General features: G+C 34.7%; 1 long non-coding RNA gene across 3 annotated transcripts; it reads left to right on the top strand.

Moving 5' to 3' along the window:
- The first annotated feature begins 970 nt into the window (after nt 1–970).
- Nucleotides 971–4324, top strand: LOC141717907 (uncharacterized). 3 transcript variants are annotated; one of them, XR_012573834.1, is made up of 6 exons: nt 975–1366; nt 1720–1856; nt 2243–2575; nt 2695–2813; nt 3079–3306; nt 3841–4323. It is a non-coding gene; the product is annotated as an uncharacterized LOC141717907 (long non-coding RNA). The 3 variants fall into 3 exon arrangements; XR_012573832.1 differs by having other exon boundaries at nt 971–1366; nt 1720–2575; nt 3841–4324; XR_012573833.1 differs by having other exon boundaries at nt 971–1366; nt 1720–2575; nt 3079–3302; nt 3841–4324.
- Nucleotides 4325–8682: the final 4358 nt, after the last annotated feature.

Here is an 8682-nt window from a genome sequence, read left to right on the forward strand (position 1 = left end):
ACCTGAAATTTGAAAATAAAATTAATTTTATATTTGATTCTACTGTGAAATAATTTTGGGTGAAATAATTTTGGGTAAGTGTGATTTTATTATGGTTCTACTATAGAACCACTTTTAACTATTTCCTTAAACTTCAATGATTTTTTAAATAAAAAAATTGCAACTTTATTTTTAATTTGGTAATTAAATTTTGTAATTATATATGATGAAAAATGAAAAAAATATATATTTAATATTTCTAAATAATGGTTTTTTACAGAACTCTATAAAATGGAGTCACCTGTGAATTGTCACTTGCCGTTCAAATAGAAACTGCCTTAAAATAAAAAATAGAAATAAGCCCAGCCCAATAAAACTTACATGCGCCTGACAACCCACATGACTGACATGCACCTGTTACCCACGCACCACTAATTCCCTCCATTTTTAAATTGATTTTTAAAAAAATTTGACTTTACTGTATTTTTATACATCCTTCAACGATTAGTATGAATACCATATATACTATATTTCGGCGATAAATCATTAATTATACTTACGAGAATCACTAAAATTTAGCTAATTTAACTAATAACATAAAAGGAACAGAGAGACATATTGAATTTTGTTAGGCCTGATCTATTTATGTGCGCTACGGTTTTATTAAACCCAAATAAATAAAGAAAAGAAAACACAGGAGAAGGTCCGAGAGCAGGAAAAGAAATTAAAAATGGGGAGACAAAGCGTTGCTATGAGTATGCACTACATCATATCTGGCCTATAGCAACACTTTTTTGGTGTTACAAACATGACTGTTACCTTAAGTCACTAAAATTTGATCTGGGGTAACAATTTTTTTTTGTCTTACAATAATAAATACTAGATGTTACCATAAATATGATGAAATTTATATTGTAACACATAAATAATTGTTAGCATTGATATGATAATTAGTGTTACCATAACACTTTAATATATTTAGGCGGGATACAATAACGGGCTAATTTTGGCGAAAATTTCACCAAATTTTGGGCGATCCAAATGAATATCTGTGATCCGCTCATTTTTACAAAAATATAATAAAATAAAATAAGTAATTTGGGCCCAAATGAATAAAAGTACTCTCACGACAAACACTCACTCTCTCTCGAACACTCTGGATGGCTTGGGGCTTGGAGATTAGGGTTAGATGATTAGGTTTCTCAGTCGGGTTAGAGCTTAGAGATTACAGTTCTACTAAATTAGGGTTCGTCGGATTCTTCGAGCGGTTCGGTTGATGATTGCGTTGAGGATTAAGCTTAATGTGTTTGTTGTTAACGCGTTTCTCAATTTCTCTCTTGTTCCTGGATCTGAGGTTCACTCTCGCTTGGCTTCATATCTTCCTAAGGTTCGTAAATTTGTAAATTGTTCAATCGATTTAGTGTGAACATTTTGTTAATTTTTGTTTAAATGTAATAATTTTGTTCTTCACTTTTAATTCCTATATTTGTTTCGAATTGCGGAAATATTGCTTATAGCAGGCCACAAGGGTCTCATTAATTAAGATATACTTTTGCTTCATTTGGATTGGATTAGACCTCTAGTCATGGGTTGAATATTTATGTGCCTAAGTTACTGAACTAGTTAAGTCTTATATTCAAATTTTAGTATTATTGTAATTTGTAACCTTTGCATCACTATACTGAATATCATAACTTGTTTATATCTGATACATTAATAACATGGTTTTATAATATTTAGGAAGATGAGCAAGATATGGAAGTTGACACTGCAACATATGCAACTACAGCCCTTGTAAACATTATTTGCCTGAGCTCGAGATCTACTGCTATCTACTTGTGCTAATATTCCTCATTGACCAGAAGAAATACAGCGAGGTACAACGGTGGTGCTTACTCTTAAACTATGAATAAAGTACAGTGTTTGCAACAATTCAACAATTCAACAATAATGATAATATGATGTACTATGTCTGATTTCTTCTTTTCTTGCCCTATGATAGAATTTTACAGAATAACAATAATTCTGGTTTTATTTCTTTCAACATTGGTGATTATCATAGTTTGAATCAACTGTAAGTTATATGTTGGATGATTATTACATGGAATTTTAGGGATATACAGAATGTTGGCTCAGTGCCGACATAAAATTTCTTTATTGTCAATCACACTCAAACACTCAAATATTTGTTATAGATGGCTTTGTATATTTTGCTAATATACCTGCCAACTGCTTGATCATTTGACTCTGAGAATTTTTTTAGTAATTTAAGTTAATTCAAGCTGGATTTTTAAAAGAATGGATTTCGAGAAGTTGGGTATTGTAAAGATTGGATTTTAAGAAGTTGGGTATTGAAAAGATTGGATTTTGAGAAGTTTGAAAGAAGGATGATGAATATGTCCTGCTAGGATGGTAAGGGAGTGATGGATAATGGAAAGTATGTCCGTTACACACCTGAGCAGGTTGAAGCTCTTGAGCATCTCTATCATGAGTGTCCGAAGCCCCGTTCTGTTAGGCGTCAGCAGCTCATTAGAGAATGCCCCATTTTGTCAAAGATTGAGCCTAAACAGATTAAATTCCGGTTTCGGAATATGAGGTACATAAATCTTTATATTTTATATCTGTGTGTGTGTGTTTTGTTTTTACATTTTAGATATTGTTTTGTTAGTTTATGTAGTTGTTTGTGATGTTAATGGCATGTTTATTGATGTACAGATGTAGAGAGAAACCATTCTCTAGAAGATAGCAACTACGCGTAGTGGAATGGATCCACGATACATCCCAGAAACGTCCCAGTAAGCCTGTAAAGGGTCTTAGTTAAATGAGAAGAACTGGTATGTCTTATATTGTACCAATGTTAATAAATTATATGTATATTAATCTCTGTGTTATCTCTAAATCAGATCCACTTCGACTTTAAAGTTAATCACTGAAGTTGTATGATTTAGAATTAATTTGACTAATTAAAACTTTTAGGCGATGTTTGTTTTCAAGGATAATAGAATTCTTCAGATAATTCAGAATCTACACACATTTTGATCACTGTCCATACAGTCTCCTGGTCTCATTTTTTTTATTTTGTTTTTATTGCTTGTACAGGGTGCAATTAGATAGAGTGGAAGTCACAGGAATTAACATTTTCAAGTATGAAGAGTTCTTTTGGAAAACCATTCTTTAAGAGACGTTTCTCATTTGGGTCAAAGGGGACTAAATCTCCATCTGAGAACAATACTACTAGAAAAAGTGGGATATTCTGGTCAAAATATAGCAAGAAATAAGCTACTTTGTGGCGCCTTGCAGAGGAACGCGCTCTTGCTTGTCAGGCATGTATGTTTCGTGTGTTTACTTGCACAAATGACACAAGACATATGTTTTTATCATATTGGCACCGTCACTAACTCTAGATTTCTACTCCACCAGTCTGATTATGATATGGCAATTCTGACTGTAATCTTAATTAATTAAATTAAGTACCACATCTGGTTACTTGAGTGGTGTTTCCAAATAGGTGCAAGTATTTTTGATGTGAAATTTAATATATGTATCATATTTTATTTGTCTTCTGCCCTTCCCAAGATTGTTCTCTTATATTATTTTCTAATTGAGAAGAAGATAGTAGCTTTATTATATCAATATAATGTTGAATGCTCGTCTTAAAATGTACGAGGTTTTATAAGACATAATTTTTTAGCAGTATCCCGTACTATGAGACTAGTGTGCTAAACTGGAAAATGCATTCCGTTGCATTTTAATTCATTAAAGTTACCCACTAAAATTATTATGATGGATCAAAAGTTAATGTTTATGCTGCTCCCTGCCTTTGTTGTGCGATAGCTGATATAAACCTGGTATTGCTTACAGGTTCTATAATTGCTCATTTTCTGTGATGCTTAACAATTATCGAATGTCGTACGGGTGCTTTGGTAGTCATCAAGGTTGTTACATATTGAATTCTCAATGATCAGAAGAAGCTCAGGATCTGGCTGTTCGGATGTCATCAGGATCTGATGTACCGTCAGGATTTGGTATGTCATCAGCATTTGTATGGCATCAGTATTTGAAGACAATCAGCATTAGAGGATTTGTTCTGTTCCTTATAATGTGGAGCAGATATCTGTTACGTCTGAATTATAGGACTTTGTCTGTTTAGTTTAAGATATGTATCGGTTTCAGTTACTTTTTGATAATGCATATCTTAGATTAATCTATTGTAGCTGTGTAGTATATAAACACAGTTTAGGTCATCACTTAGTTGAATTACACTCGAGGATGATTAGACCTAGCAGCTCTCAAGAACATCAGTATTTATTGACAGGATTTTATAACAATTTTTATCAGAAATATAAGAAGAAGTTATATTTTATTACTTGTTCGAAACACTTATACAATTGTATCTAATCCCCCTTAAACAATTGTATCTTAACTGGGCAACAATTGGTATCAGAGCACACTGATAAATTTACAATCAGAAATGATCTGAACACGTCTCTGAACAAGTATGAAAGCATTAAAATTCCCATTCTGAAAAAGACTGAATATCCAACATGGAAGGTGAAGATGCTCATGTACCTGGAAGCTACAGATCCAGATTATCTAGACGTAATCAATGATGGACCCTTCATGCCAACAAAACTGATGCCTGCAACTCCTACGGTTGCTGAACATTATCCACTGAAGGAGAAGACAAAATGGACACCAGAAGAGAAAGTAGATGTGCTGAAAGATGCAAAGGTAAGAAACATTTTGCATAACAGTCTTGATTCTATGATGTCAAACAAGATTATAGCCTACAAGACTGCCAAGGAGATCTGGGATGCTCTTGAAACTCAATGTCAGGGAACCATGGCCATCAAGAAGAACAGAAGGGCTATTCTGATTCAAGAATATGAACACTTTGAGGCCAAGCCTGATGAAAGTCTCACTGACATCTATGACAGATTTCTGACTCTGCTAAACAATCTGTCTTTGGTGGGAAATGTGTATGATCGAGAGGATTCAAACACCAAGTTTTTGAGAGTTTTGAGTGAAGAATGGGAGACTCAGACTTCAATCATACGACATCAGTATGATTTGGACGTAATTACTCTGGATGAAGTCTATGGCATGCTGAGAACTCATGATTTGGAGGTTTAGCAAAGGAGAGAGAGGAAAAGCAACAAAAGGAAATCTGTTGCTTTGAAAGTAAATGATAAAGCTTCAAAAGAAAAGTTTGTTGGAGCTGTATGAAAAAAGAACAATTTGCCAGAATCAGATACTGATGATGATACTGATTCTGAAACTGATGAGAACATGACAGATTCTGATGTCATGCAAATGGCCGCATTGCTGGTTAAAGGCTTCAGGAGAATGCAATTCAGGAAGTTTAGGAACAACAGAAGTTTCAGGAAGAAGTTCACTGGAGGTGAAAGGAAGTCAACTGGGAGAAAAGATGGAAATGACTCTAAAGCTGAGAAGGTAGACATGACAAAGATCAAGTGCTACAATTGTAATGAACCTGGTCACTTTGCCTCAGAGTGTAAGAAAACAAAGCATGATAAAGGGAAGAACAAAGCCCTGATCACGTCAAGCAAGAATTGGAAGGACTCCTCTGATTTTGAAGATGAAAATACATGCTATGCACTGATGGCTAGTCTTGATGATTCTACTGCTTCTGAGCCTAAGGTACAAACTCCTTTCTTCTCTTTTGATACTGAAAATATATCTGAATTGAAATCTATTCTTAAATCTCTGCATGGTAGTTTTAAGAATAAGACTTTTGAAAATGATAGACTTATAACTGAAATTAAGACCTTGATATCTAGGATTGATCAGTTAGAGCCTGACTTAATACATCAGATAGATTTGAAGAAAGAATGTGAGAGAGCTAAACATACAGTTAAGATTCTTGAGGCTAGATACAATATGTTAGAAAAGGATCTAGAGAATAAAAGAAAAACTTAAAACCTGGACTGATTCAGGAAAAAAGGTTCATGAGATGATCTCAAAGAAAAACTAGAAAGAATGCCTAAGCTATAAAGATGGAATTAAGGATGTTAACACTGAAAATAAAATTTCCCTTAAAACTCCTGTTAAGTTTATTTCATCAGAAGCTGATGAACCCAAATTCACTTTTGAAAAGGGTTCAACATCAGTATCACAAGAAAAACTGGTAAGTGATAAAACTCAAAGAGAGAAAAGCAAGGAAACCATCAAGTCTGTTAAGAAAGAAAAGAACATAGGACTTTTATCAGCGAGATAATTGAAAAAGAAAATATCTGAGGTTACTCACAAACCTCAAGTAAAAAGTCCTAAAAGAAACATGAATGGTAAGCAAGGTATTTCTAAAGATTCAAATTACGAGGTTGTTTCCAATACTCCTAGAAAAACTTGTTTTAACTGTGGAAATACTAATCATCTTGCTATTGATTGCAGGAGGAATAAGAAAAGGAAAACTGCTATTCCTGAGTCTGATGTTAGGGGTAGTTCAGTATTTTATAAACCACAAAATCCTTGTTTTCATTGTGGTAGTAGTTGGCATTCGATTTATACCTTTAGTTCTTATCACAAGTTGTATCACAATTACTATGAACTTTTTCCTAAGTTTAATAAAGTTGTATGTGTGATTAATTATGTTGGTTTCACTAAACTTGCTTCAGACAAGACAAATCCTGACAAAGGAAAGACTGTCAAAAGTATTCCTGACACACAAAGGCTTAAGTTGTCCAAAAAGAGGGCCCAACAAGTGTGGGTCCTTAAAAACCCTTCTAATTAATTATCCTTTTGATTGCAGGGTAACAAGAAAAATACACTTTTCTTGGATAGTGGATGTTCAGGACACATGACTGGAAATAAATCCCTGCTGTCAGAATTTGAGAAGAAGGCTGACCCAGATGTATCTTATGGAGACGGAAATGTATGACATACTCTGGGATATGGCAACTTGATAATTGGAAAGGTAGCAATAAAGAATGTAGCTCTGGTGGAAGGACTGAAGCATAATCTTCTGAGCATCGGTCAAATCACTGACAGAGGTTATCATGTTGTATTCTATGACTCACACTGCGAAGTTGTTCATATCAAGTCAAAGAAAATTGCCTTGATAGGATACAAACATGGTAACATTTATGAAGCAAGGCTACATGAAAGTCTTGAAAAGGAAGCTACTTGCCTTGTCTCTAAGGCATCAGTAGATGAGAGCTGGAACTGGTATAAGAAGCTCTCACATCTCAACTTCAACTCAATCAATGAACTTGCCAAGAAGGAGCTTGTAAGATGATTGCCAAACATGCTATAGTCAACTGATGATCTTTGTGATGCTTGCCAAAAGTCTAAACAAAGAAGAGTGTCTTTCAAAAGCAAAGCAGAATTCTCTATCTCTGAGCCATATCACAATCTGCACATGGACCTTTTTGGACCAGTGAACATAATGTCCATCAACAAGAAAAGGTACACACTTGTAATTGTTGATGATTTCACTAGATATACATGGGTTTATTTTCTACACATGAAGGATGAAACTCCAGAAATTCTTCTGGACCACATAAGGCAAATTGAAAATGGATCCACTTATAAAGTAAAAATTCTAAGGAGTGATAATGGCACTGAATTCAAGAACTCAAAAATAGAGGAATTCTGTAAGTACAAAGGCATAGAACAACAATTCTCAGCTCCTGGTACACCTCATCAAAATGGTGTTGTTGAGAGGAAGAACAGAACCTTAATTGAAGCTGGCAGAACTCTGCTAGAAGAAGCAAAACTACCCACTTACTTCTGGGTTGAAGCAGTAAACACAACATGTTATACTCAGAATGTCACTCTGATAAATAGACATGGTGTTACTCCTTATTAAATGCTAAAAGAAAAGAAGCCCACTCTCAAACATCTTCATGTATTTGGATGTAAGTGCTTTGTTTTGAGAACTCATACTGATCAGCTTGGAAAGTTGGAATCAAAGGCTGATGAAGTAATCTTTGTTGGATACTCACCATCAAAAGCTTACAGAGTGTTCAATCTAAGAACACACAATGTAGTTTAATCTTTGTAAATGAAAAGGCATTGTTGGAATCTAGATCAAACTCCAATGAACTGTCAAATTCTGATGATCCAAATCCTGACACTCCTTCAGATTCTGAAGATAATCATTGTGCTAATGAGCCTGCATAAGTTGAGGGGGAGCAACAACAAAGGTCAGCTGATGATGCTAACACTGAAGAATCATCTCAAAGTTATTCTCAATCTAATGCTGATTCAACATCAGAAGAACATGAGTCAAGTCCCAATATTTCATCAGGAAATAACCCAACGGATTCAGGGGAGCCTCAAATGCATTTGATGAGGCATACAATTCAGGGGGAACATCTAGTTCCAGAAGGACACTTCCCAGTGCCATAAAATGGACTAAGGATCATACTCCTGATCTGATCATTTGAAATCCTGATGATGGTGTAAAGACAAGAAGTGCAACTCAGAGTGAATGTTTATATCATAATCTACTTTCAAAAGAAGAGCCAAAGAAAGTAGAAGATGCACTCAAGGATGCAGATTGGGTTATGGCTATGCAAGAAGAATTGAATGAGTTCGAAAGAAATGAAGTGTGGAAGCTGGTGCCAAGACCTAAAAATAGGTCAATTGTGGGCACAAAGTGGGTCTTTAGAAATAAAACTGATTCTGATGGAACAATCATCAGAAACAAGGCAAGATTGGTGGCAAAAGGATATTCCCAAC

Source organism: Apium graveolens, chromosome 4, assembly GCF_009905375.1.
Source record: "Apium graveolens cultivar Ventura chromosome 4, ASM990537v1, whole genome shotgun sequence".
Lineage (NCBI taxonomy): Eukaryota > Viridiplantae > Streptophyta > Magnoliopsida > Apiales > Apiaceae > Apium > Apium graveolens.